Below are 11,553 nucleotides of genomic sequence, written 5' to 3'. Positions count from 1 at the left end.
ATTTAAATTCACACACACAAAAATAATGCTCCAGCATGTAGCAGACAAACAAAATATTTATTTTAAGAAAAATATTATTTGAAATGTTTAATCCGTATAAATGTCCTCTAATTCAAATAAATAGCAGACAAAGAAAGATATTTTTATTTAAATTTCAAATTAGAATTTCGCAACGACCAAACATACATGAATGCATTACATTAGCTCACACTTTGTTTTTAGTTACTTAGTGCACTCTAGGCGATAGAATCAGCCATTCATGAATACGTCGCCCTTGCCCCTGGCACAACCGTCGAGGTGGCCGAGGGATGGGTGGTGACTAGGGAGGGGAGGGGAGGGGAGGAGAGGTGGTGATGGGGTGTAGGGGCAACATGCAGATTCGCGTCATGAGTGGGGTAAGCGGTAGACGATAACGCCTAGAACGAGGGTGGGGTGCGGTGCTGAGGCCGAGGAGAACGGGCCAGGGAGGAGGACACCGGAGGCAGTGGCCGAGTGGCGGCTGCGGTGAGCGCAGGGGGGGGGGGTCGCGAGCGGGGATGACGGGGTTGGGGCACGGTATCACCGTGCACAGCTACATTAATTGATACTTAATATATAAGTAGTAGAGATTTAGTTAATTATATATAAAAGTGGAACTTTAATTTAAGATCAGGTGAGGTATATTGTGAACAACAAAATTATTTGTTTTTTAAAATATAGGATCAATCGATGTTATTATTTGTAATAAAGTAGAGAATGTAATGATTAGTGTAGAAAAATAATAATAATAATTTTATGATGATTTTTAATCTTGAATACGATGCCTTTTATGGCCTCATTGAATTTTGAAAACAATTCAACCTATACATACAAATCAGGTTTTAGAAGCAAGGGATCGAATAAACTGAGGGAATACATTTCCTCATTGACATCTTAATTATAAAGATTATTTTGAGTTTTGACGTGTAAAACAAATTTAGAAAGTTTGTAAATTTGTAGAAGAAATAAAGAAACAGAAATACAAAGTTTGTAAAAGAAACAGCAAGCACACGTACGTACATGCATGGTTGTTTTGACGTCTAAAATAAATTTACAAAGTTTGTAAAAGAAAAAGAAACAAAAATACAAACTGCGCCACGTCGTGTACACGCAGAGCGGGCAATACAATACGTACATGCATATGGTCTGTCGGCATCTTTTCACGTAGACGCAAGATTCGACTCTGATCAATCAGCATTTCAAGATATATCACCTATTTATCTTTTCACGTAGATAGATAGTAGATCGATCGTTTCACAGGTCAAAATTCTGTTGTCAAACTTATCTGGAAAAGGTGTATATAAACACCTCGCTAGCTAGCGCTAGCTACCTGCCTGTCCGTGCAAAACTATTAAGCGCAGCTAGCCGATAAACCATCACCTGCATCGTCCCCGGCGACGAGAGAACGTACGCTAGCCGGCCGTCACCACCTGGAGATCGGAGATCGGTGGCATATGGCCGCCAACGACCACGTCTTCCGGGCCACCAACGAGGCATCCGTCGCCCTCCTGCGCAGCCTCCGCGCCGGAACCGTCGACCAGAGATTCAAAGCCTTCATCCACCACGCGGACGTCTACACCGCTGCCCCTGAGGAGCTGGTCGCCGGCCTGGAGCCGGTGCCGGGCACCAACGTGACGGAGGACGGGTACAACAGACAGTGGTACATATACTGTCCAAAGCGATACAAGAACGGCGAGGGAAGGACCAGCGGGCACAGGCTGCGCGCGGTGGAGACCGCCGGGACGTGCTGGCACACGGAGACTGGCCCGAAGCCCATGCAGGGCTTGCCCGGCGCCACGGTCTGCAGCCTATCCTACGGCCACAAGGAGAAGGAGGACGAGGGGACGTCGGGTCGGCATCGCTTCCACCGAATGGGGTGGAGGATGTTCGAGTACGACGACACCCAGGGCGGCGGCGGCGACCACGTGCTGTGCAAGGTGCACCGTTCGTCCTCGTCTCTGGCCAAGAACAAGTCGAAGGCCAAGAGGACGGCGACAGGCGATCACCCCGAGGCGCCGCCAACCAAGGTTATCCACGACGTGCAGGTCCAGATGCAGGACCCCGCCGGCGCCATCTTCACCGGTGCTTACCCGACGATGGATGATCCCCTGCTGATGGTCAGAGGCGAGGAGGCATCAGAGGCGGAGCACGGTGGTGACTTGGGCAAGTTCAACATCGGTGGCTTATTGCTCAACATCGACAATGTCGATTGGAAAGCTTTGCTAGACAATGTCGATGGGGAGCAGCAGCAACAACAACCATGCGCTGAGCCGGCCAAGCAGAGCAGCGTGCAGGTGCAGGTGGACCCCGCCGCCACTTTGATGCCCTCCAATGTTCATGGTCATGAACAAGGCAGGGATTCCATGATGGTCGGAGGCGAGGAAGGACAGCGTCGACGCATTGAGGAGCAGGTCAGCGTCGACGACTTGCTCGACGTCAACAATGTCGATTGGAAAGCTTTGCTAGATATGCTAGAAGACGATGAGGAGCAGGGGCTGCCGCAGCAGCAGCAGCCATGCGCTGAGCCGGCGGCCGAGCAGAGCCAGAGCAGCAGGATCGAGGACCCGGCCGTGCCACCCGTTTGAAAACACAATACGCTTCTCTGCTGATTGTAAACACTTTACAGGGACATTAAATATCATCTTGTCTTGAACCAAAGAAATATAATTATGCATGGTTGTTTTACTCTATTAATATTTATGATCAGTGATTTATGTTATTCATATAATTGTTCATCAGATCTAGTGTAGTAGCGTCAATCTTTTGCAGTTAGCTGTTGTGTTGTTATGTCAGACAAGTGGATGCTTGTCGGAGATTGCCGGAGTTTCATCCACTGCCTTGGCCGCCGGCGAGCTCTCAACTACAACACGTGGGGGCTTTTGAAACATTCTACCGGTTACAGACACAAACATGCTCTGGCTGAAACTGACTAAACTGACACAAGCTTATTCAGACAAATGGGTGTTTATATCCTATCCACATTATGGCTTTGGCAAATCACGCGCAAGTCGGTTTTTGTCATGATTATTGATCTGTATGTGATGAACATTATTCGTCAACTCTAGTGTAGCGTTAAGACCAGAACAGATTTTAGATTAATCTTCAGACAAGTGGTCTAAAATTAATCATCTTCGCGCAACGGACCTAAAGAATGTCTGATGCTTAATACTAGATGTAATGTAGCAGTAGTTCGTTGGAGTCACAAGCTCGTCCAATTTTAACATGGTTTCAGCACCACAATCACATGCTTTCTGAATTCTGATAACTAATAGCACTCTCTGCTTGCCCATAATTTCATGGAGCACAAGGGGTGTGCTGTATACCACTCAAGGTCTCTAGATTGGACAGTTAGAAAAAAAATCTCCAGATTGCATCTTCTAGTATGTGATATACAGATGAACAATAAGCAACTAATCTGGGATATGACGATTATGAGTATAAACAAATGAAATGTGGCTAGCCCTTTTCATACAAAAACATAGAAAATAGAAAGGAAAACATTTATTTCAATCTTACTTCAGATTAGTTAGGAAAGATGAATACACAAGACATTCAAACATGTTAAAATGTTAACCGAACATTAATAGTTCCAAAATAAAAACGTTACATAAGACATTCACGATGTTGCCATGTAATACCCAAAAATTTGGAAGGAATAAAGGAGTGTTTTAACTATGTGATTAGAACAAATTCTTGTTTATTTAATTCCATGTGTATGAGTTATTTGTTTAAACAAATTAATAGATTAAAAATAAGACTTTCATCATGCTGGATTCATTGTCTGCTGCATTTATATTTGAATTCAAGAATCATAACCAGATTTGATATTAGAAATTCAAAATAAGAATTTAAAAAGGAATTAGAAACGGAAAACATAAAAGAAAAGGAAAAAAAGAGAAACAGATTGACCGTTGCTGGGCCAAAACCCTCAGCCGAACCCAGTCGTGGGCTCGTGTGCCGACAAGTGGGCCTCGCTGGGCAAACGTCGAGTCGCTGAAGCCGTCCACGCCCTCGAGACCAGTCACCGACACCACATGCCCACTCGTCAGTCTCCCATTTCACCAGACGTCATCTTCACGCGTGCACACCGCTACTGATGGGCCGCGATGTTAGTTGCACCACAAGATTTCACATGCACACACCAGAATCACTGGCATGTGGGGCCATGGTGCCAGAACCGTCTTCCACCTAGGGTTGTTACGGTTTGCAACTATCGCCATAACCACTAGAGTTGCTGCCAGCCATGAGCCGAGGAACTCAACCCAGTGGCGAACGTAGAGAGAGAGAGAGGAAGGGAGAGAGAAGTCACCAAACCCAAAATCGCCTTGTCGCAGGGATATTGGAGGGCGCCCGAGTGGTTGCTGGAGCACCTCAAACGTGTTCCCGACACATTGGAGCATGGGGAGGGACCGGAGCGATCGAAATTACCTCGCCGCCAACGATCCGGGTAAGGAGTGCATCAGATAGTTGACGGTTGTCTTGGCTACATTCGTTACCGAACGTTGTGCGTGGAGGTGCTCGGATGGCTAGATCGGGGTTACGCCTACGAGCATCCACCGTGGCGAGGAGGCGTCGTCCCGTTTTGTTGGTGAAAGGAGAAGAACGACCGTGCGTTGTTAGATTAGACACAAGTGGTTTAGATTACAGGAACTTTGCGACCGTCAATTTTCTCGCACGCGATCCCCGCGCCCTCGCGAACTCCTTTGATTGCTTTGTAGCCTCCGAACGATGGCGTGCACAGGGTGATGTCGAGAGCTCTCTCTACCTCTCTGTTCTCTCGTCGCTCGCTTCAATGGGCTCATAGCTCATTTACTACGATGCTTATGGGTCAAGGGGGTGCAGTGCAGTGCGTATATATAGTCTCCCAAAGTCCTAACTGAAGAAAGAACGAACGGCATGAGAATCCCGGTGTTCGGTTTGCTACTGGCCCATCTCTGACGCGAGGTAAGAGAACGCCTAACAAGGGGTCCCTGTTGTCAGCGACATTCGAGTGCGGTGTGGATGCGAGGAAACGTGCGGGTGGGGGACTAGGTCGGCCGAGTGTAAGAAGTGGGACACGCCTTAGGATGAGTTGTGGGAAGGGAATGTGCTTTTCTCTTTGCTTTTTTTGTTTCTTTTCAATCTTATTTTCTGTATTATTTCCATTTCTATTTTTTGTTTTGCCCATTCAAAATTGAATTTTTTCTGAAACTAAATCACAAGTTAAATGCATAAAACAAAGAACCTCAACATGATGCAAAGCAAAATTTTATATTAATTATTTTATTCATTTATTTTGGGCTAATGTGTTAAATATGCAATACACATATTATTCATTTAAGAAACTATTTTTTTGAATGTATAGACAAATTAAAAAGTTCATTTACAAATTAATATTCATTACTTATTTACTTTACGATAAGGCAATGTATAATCTTTATCAAAAGTTACTTTAACTCAAATATTTTTAAAGAGTGTCTCTAATTATATAGTTTATGAAGGGAATAATCCAGTCTAATAAATAAATTGGAAATCTTTCTATTATTTCTTTTCCCGGGTTTAAAATTAGATTCTAGTTTCAAAGGTTTAAACCTAAATTTTGAATCTACCATAATTTTAATATTATTTTATTATTTATTTTAGGAAGGGCACTCCCAAGGTGTAATCCCTCATTTGAAGGCACTTTAATTTAATACTTTTGGAAAACATTTACTAAAACCAAATTAGGATTTTGGGGTGTTGCACCGAGCTAACTAGTTGGTCATCTGCTATTGTGTGATGGAAACATGTTGCGAGACGGGCAAAAATGCTCATGCCTGGCGTGTCAACTGTTGGTGTTTCGAAACCACTGGCTAGTAATTATTGTGCTGTGTGTGTCTTCGAGCGGATGGTGTACAAAGAGGACACAAGGGTTTATTCTAGTTTGGGCATAACATCCATAAATCCAGTTGACCTGCTCATGTTACCTTGCACTGGTTTGTAGTAGTGGTTACAAACGGGCGAGAGAGGGATTGAGCTCCCAAGTCTCTAGTGTGTGAATATGTGTGCGGTTATAAGTGCTCTGTGCTTTGACTTGTGCTAGTGATGTGTATGTGTGATTGCTTGTCCTCAGAATCGTGTCCCTTTCCCTTCCTTTATAGGCCAAGGTCAAAGACCAACACTGTTACAGGAGCCTAACGGTCAAGAGAATAAAGGTCACGCATTGTCGTGTAGTTTGTTGTCCTCTTGGGTTCCCATCAGTCGAGGGACGCCATGGATGACGCCTTCTTCCTCCATCACGGTACTGTAGGCACACCTAGGCCAACCTGGAGCCCGTCGTTACACTCAGTCATGTCCTACAGCGGTTTATCCAGTGTCCTTTGTTGACTTAATAGCTACGAAGTGGTTGAGCCACTGTCCACCAATAGGTCGTGGTGGATTACATACGCGCTCTGACATACATACTCCCATTTTTGTCAATCGAACCTCTCGCTTAGTCAGACTTGCACATTCTCACCTCTGTAATGGCTAAAGTAATACGACCCTAGGAATACCGCGCCCTGGTGGTCGGGTGCAGTGTCTAATCCAATGACCCTTCCTTGTAAATTGTATTGGTTGGTATAGCTTACCCCTTAAGCCCCGTTTGACATGCTGACAGGTGCCCGAGAACCAGGTACCTGTAGTAGTCCCATGACTCTTAATGGCCCACCTGACGACTAGGTCCCTACTAAGCAACTCAACGAGGTGGAGGTCTCGACCAAGTCCCTATCAAGCAACTCAACGAGGCGGATGTCCCGACCTAGTACCTACTGAGCAACTCAGCGAGTTGGAGGTCCCGACCTAGTCCTGGCAAGGTTGTAATTCAGCACGTGCCCCTGGGCCCCAGCCCACCTATCACTCACCGAATTATCACTCACGTACGCTTGTACTCGCTCGTTATGAAAACGAGGTAGATACTGTTGATTCACGTTAGCCACGACAGGTTGCGTCGTCACCGAATTTCGTCCGGGCCAACAGTGCGGCACACCAAAGGGGTGTCAGGAAGTCTCTGTCAACATAAAAGTCAAAAGAAGCATGATGGTTTGAGGTGTCTAGCGAGCAGTAGTTAACATTCCAGTAATAAAACAAAGTTCAAAAAATATAAGCTTACAAGGTTAAAGGAGAGAGTTATCTTTGGCATTATTGGTATATCACTTGGTGCTCATTTTGGCTGAAAGCCGAGCCCTACAAATCCTATTCACATTTCCTCTCCAACTGCTTTGACCTGCAAGAACAACTAAACTTTGAGGTCATATCCTAATTGCACTGAAATGCAGTCTTGTAGAAACAATACAATTTAGTGGCATGCAATTTTGAATTTTCCCATAAGACCCTAGTCAACGTGAGAACACCTAGAGGGGGGGAGGTGAATAGGTGATCCTGTAAAACTTAAACTTATAGCCACAAAAACTTGGTTAATCGTTAGCACAATAATTGCCAAGTGGCTAGAGAGGAGCCAAAACACAATAACCACAAGAAATCAATCACAGAGATGGCACGGTGGTTATCCCGTGGTTCGGCCAAGTACAAAACTTGCCTACTCCACGTTGTGGCGTCCCAACGGACGAGAGTTGCACTCAACTCCTCTCAAGTGATCCAATGATCAACTTGAATACCACGGTGTTCTTCTTTACTTTAATCTTTACCCGTTTGCGAGGAATCTCCACAACTTGGAGTCTCTCGCCCTTACACTTGAAGTTCACAAAGAAGTACGGAGTAAGGGAGGGAAACAACACACACAAATCCACAGCAAAATGCGCACACACACGGCCAAGAATCGAGCTCAAAAGACTATCTCAAAGTTCTCACTAGAACGGAGCTCGAATCACTGAGAATGACAAACGAATGCGCAAAGACTGAGTGTGGATGATCAAGAATGCTCTAAGGTTGCTTCTGTATTTCCTCCATGCGCCTAGGGGTCCCTTTTATAGCCCCAAGGCAGCTAGGAGCCGTTGAGAGCAAATCTGGAAGGCCAATCTTGCCTTCTGTCGTCGGGTGCACCGGACAGTCCGGTGCCCGATCTCCTTCCTAAAATGGCGCAACCGACCGTTGCAGATCTGGGAGCCGTTGGTGCACCGGACATGTCCGGTGCACACCGGACAGTCCGGTGCCCCCTTCCGACCGTTGGCCTAACCACGTGTCGCGCGCAGATTCCGCTGCCGACCGTTGGCTCGGCCGACCGTTGGCTCACCGGACAGTCCGGTGTACACCGGACAATCCGGTGAATTTTAGCCGTACGCCGTCGGCGAATTCCCGAGAGCGGCCACTTCACGCCGAGTCAGCCTGGCGCACCGGACACTGTCCGGTGTACCACCGGACAGTCCGGTGTGCCAGACTGAGCTGAGTCTTGGCTGTACACAGCCAAGCCTTTTCCACCTCTTTTCTTTTCTTCTTCTTTCTGTTTCTAACACTTAGACAAGTATATTAGTACACAAAACCAATGTACTAAGGCTTAGAAACATACCTTTACTCTTGATTTGCACTTTGTCCATCCATGAGCATAAATTCACATTTAAGCACTTGTGTTGGCACTCAATCACCAAAATACTTAGAAATGGCCCAAGGGCACATTTCCCTTTCAATCTCCCCTTTTTGGTGATTTATGCCAACACAACATAAAGCAACTAGAACAAGTGCAATATCACTTCAAATAAAACTCAAATTTATTTTGATTCATTTTTGGCATATATGGATCATCCTTTGCCACCACTTGGTTTGTTTTTGCAAATCAAACTCAAATCTCTATCTCTAAGTCAAACACACATGTTGAAGCATAAAGAGAGTCATTCCAAAAGAGATTGATCAAAGATTTCAAAAACTCCCCCTTTTTCCCATAATCACTACTTCTCCCCACAAGAAGCCAACTTTTGACAAAAGAGACAATAAAAGAGTTTTGACAAACCAAAAGCTCTACTCTACTATTTTCAAATCTCTCAAGTGGTAGCTAATCCATTTATTGCTTTGGCCTTTATTTTCTCCCCCTTTGGCATCAAACACCAAAACGGGATCAATCTTGGCCCTTTAACCCCATTGCCTCACCAAAATCTTCAATTAGGAGCAAATGGCAATAAGAGTTCATGAGATGAACTTGGAATAAGTTACCCTCTCATCGGAGTGCAGTGGAAGTCTTTCATGGTCCAAGTCCACCTTTTCCCTTTCAATTCTCCTTCGAGACTCCTTTGTTGAGATCAGTGTGTCCGTCGGTCCCCATCGGAGTCTTTGCGGGCTTGGCGTCCTTCATCCCAAACCGCTTCAGCAGGTCTTGCGTGTACTTCGTTTGTGAGATGAAGGTGCCGTCCTTGAGTTGCTTCACTTGGAACCCAAGGAAGTAGTTCAACTCGCCCATCATTGACATCTCGAATTTCTGCGTCATCACCCTGCTAAACTCTTCACAAGACTTTTTATTAGTGGAACCAAATATTATGTCATCGACATAAATTTGGCACACAAACAAATCACCATCACATGTCTTAGTGAAAAGAGTTGGATCGGCTTTCCCAACCTTGAAAGCATTAGCAATTAAGAAATCTCTAAGGCATTCATACCATGCTCTTGGGGCTTGCTTAAGTCCATAGAGCGCTTTAGAGAGCTTACACACGTGGTCGGGGTACCGTTCATCCTCGAAGCCAGGGGGTTGCTCCACGTACACCTCCTCCTTTATTGGCCCGTTGAGGAAAGCGCTCTTCACATCCATTTGGAACAACCTGAAAGAATGGTGAGCGGCATATGCTAGCAAGATACGAATGGACTCTAGCCTAGCCACAGGAGCAAAAGTCTCCTCAAAGTCCAAACCTGCGACTTGGGCATAACCTTTTGCCACAAGTCGAGCCTTGTTCCTCGTCACTACTCCGTGCTCGTCTTGTTTGTTGCGGAACACCCACTTGGTTCCCACAACATTTTGCTTAGGACGAGGCACCAGCGTCCAAACTTCATTCCTCTTGAAGTTGTTGAGCTCCTCCTGCATGGCCAATACCCAATCCGGATCTAGCAAGGCCTCCTCTACCCTGAAAGGCTCAATAGAAGAGACAAAAGAGTAATGCTCACAAAAATTAACTAATCGAGATCGAGTAGTTACTCCCTTGCTAATGTCACCCAAATTTTGGTCGACAGGATGATCCCTTTGAATCACCGCTCGAACTTGGGTTGGAGGTGCCGGTTGCTCTTCTTCCTCCATCACGTGATCATCTTGTGCTCCCCCTTGATCACACGTCTCCTGTTGATGAACCTGTTCATCGTCTTGAGTTGGGGGATGCACCATAGTTGAGGAAGACGGTTGATCTTGCTCCAATTGTTCCCGAGGCCGTACATCTCCAATCGTCATGGTGTGTATCGCGGCCGTTGGAACATCTTCTTCATCTACATCATCAAGATCAACAACTTGCTCTCTTGGAGAGCCATTAGTCTCATCAAATACAACGTCGCTAGAGACTTCAACCAAACCTGATGATTTGTTGAAGACCCTATACGCCTTTGTATTTGAATCATAACCTAACAAAAACCCTTCTACAGCTTTGGGAGCAAACTTAGAATTTCTACCCTTCTTCACTAGAATGTAGCACTTGCTCCCAAATACACGAAAGTAAGATACATTGGGTTTGTTACCGGTTAGTAGCTCATACGACGTCTTCTTGAGGAGGCGATGAAGGTAGACCCTGTTGATGGCGTGGCAAGCCGTGTTCACGGCTTCCATCCAAAAGCACTCGGGGGTCTTGAACTCTCCTAGCATCGTCCTCGCCATATCGATGAGCGTCCTGTTCTTCCTCTCTACCACACCATTTTGTTGTGGTGTGTAGGGAGCGGAGAACTCGTGCTTGATTCCTTCTTCCTCAAGGAACTCCTCCACTTGAAGGTTCTTGAATTCGGATCCGTTGTCGCTCCTTATCTTCTTCACCTTGAGCTCAAACTCGTTTTGAGCTCTCCTTAGGAAGCGCTTGAGGGTTCCTTGGGTCTCAGACTTATCCTGCAAAAAGAATACCCAAGTGAAGCGGGAAAAGTCATCCACAATAACTAAACCATACTTACTTCCCCCTATGCTTAGATAGGCGACGGGTCCGAAGAGGTCCATATGTAGCAGCTCCAGGGGTCTTGATGTGGTCATCACATTCTTGCTGTGATGTGCTCCTCCCACCTGTTTACCTGCTTGACATGCTGCACAAGGTCTATCTTTTTCGAAAGTAACATTGGTTAGACCTATCACGTGTTCTCCCTTTAGAAGTTTGTGAAGGTTCTTCATCCCCACATGTGCTAAGCGGCGATGCCACAGCCAGCACATGCTAGTCTTAGCGATTAAGCATGCATCTAGACCGGCCTCCTCTTTTGCAAAATCAACTAAATAAAGTTTGTCGTCTAGTGCACCCTTAAATGCTAGTGAACCATCACTTCTTCTAAAGACAGACACATCTACATTTGTAAATAGACAGTTATATCCCATATTGCATAATTGACTAACCGATAGCAAATTATATCCAAGAGACTCTACTAAAAACACATTAGAGATAGAGTGCTCATTAGAAATTGCAATTTTACCTAACCCTTTTA

The 11,553-nt window shown here is 45.5% G+C and overlaps 1 pseudogene; it reads right to left on the bottom strand.

The window, feature by feature from the left end:
- Positions 1-1,826: 1,826 nt before the first annotated feature.
- Positions 1,827-2,363, bottom strand: LOC109943187 (uncharacterized; annotated as a pseudogene).
- Between the last annotated feature and the right edge of the window lie 9,190 nt (positions 2,364-11,553).

This window comes from Zea mays, chromosome 10 (assembly GCF_902167145.1).
Source record: "Zea mays cultivar B73 chromosome 10, Zm-B73-REFERENCE-NAM-5.0, whole genome shotgun sequence".
In the NCBI taxonomy this organism is placed as follows: domain Eukaryota; kingdom Viridiplantae; phylum Streptophyta; class Magnoliopsida; order Poales; family Poaceae; genus Zea; species Zea mays.
The sequence above is the reverse complement of the archived record's forward strand: the minus strand, read 5'-3'. Positions and strand labels throughout refer to the sequence as shown.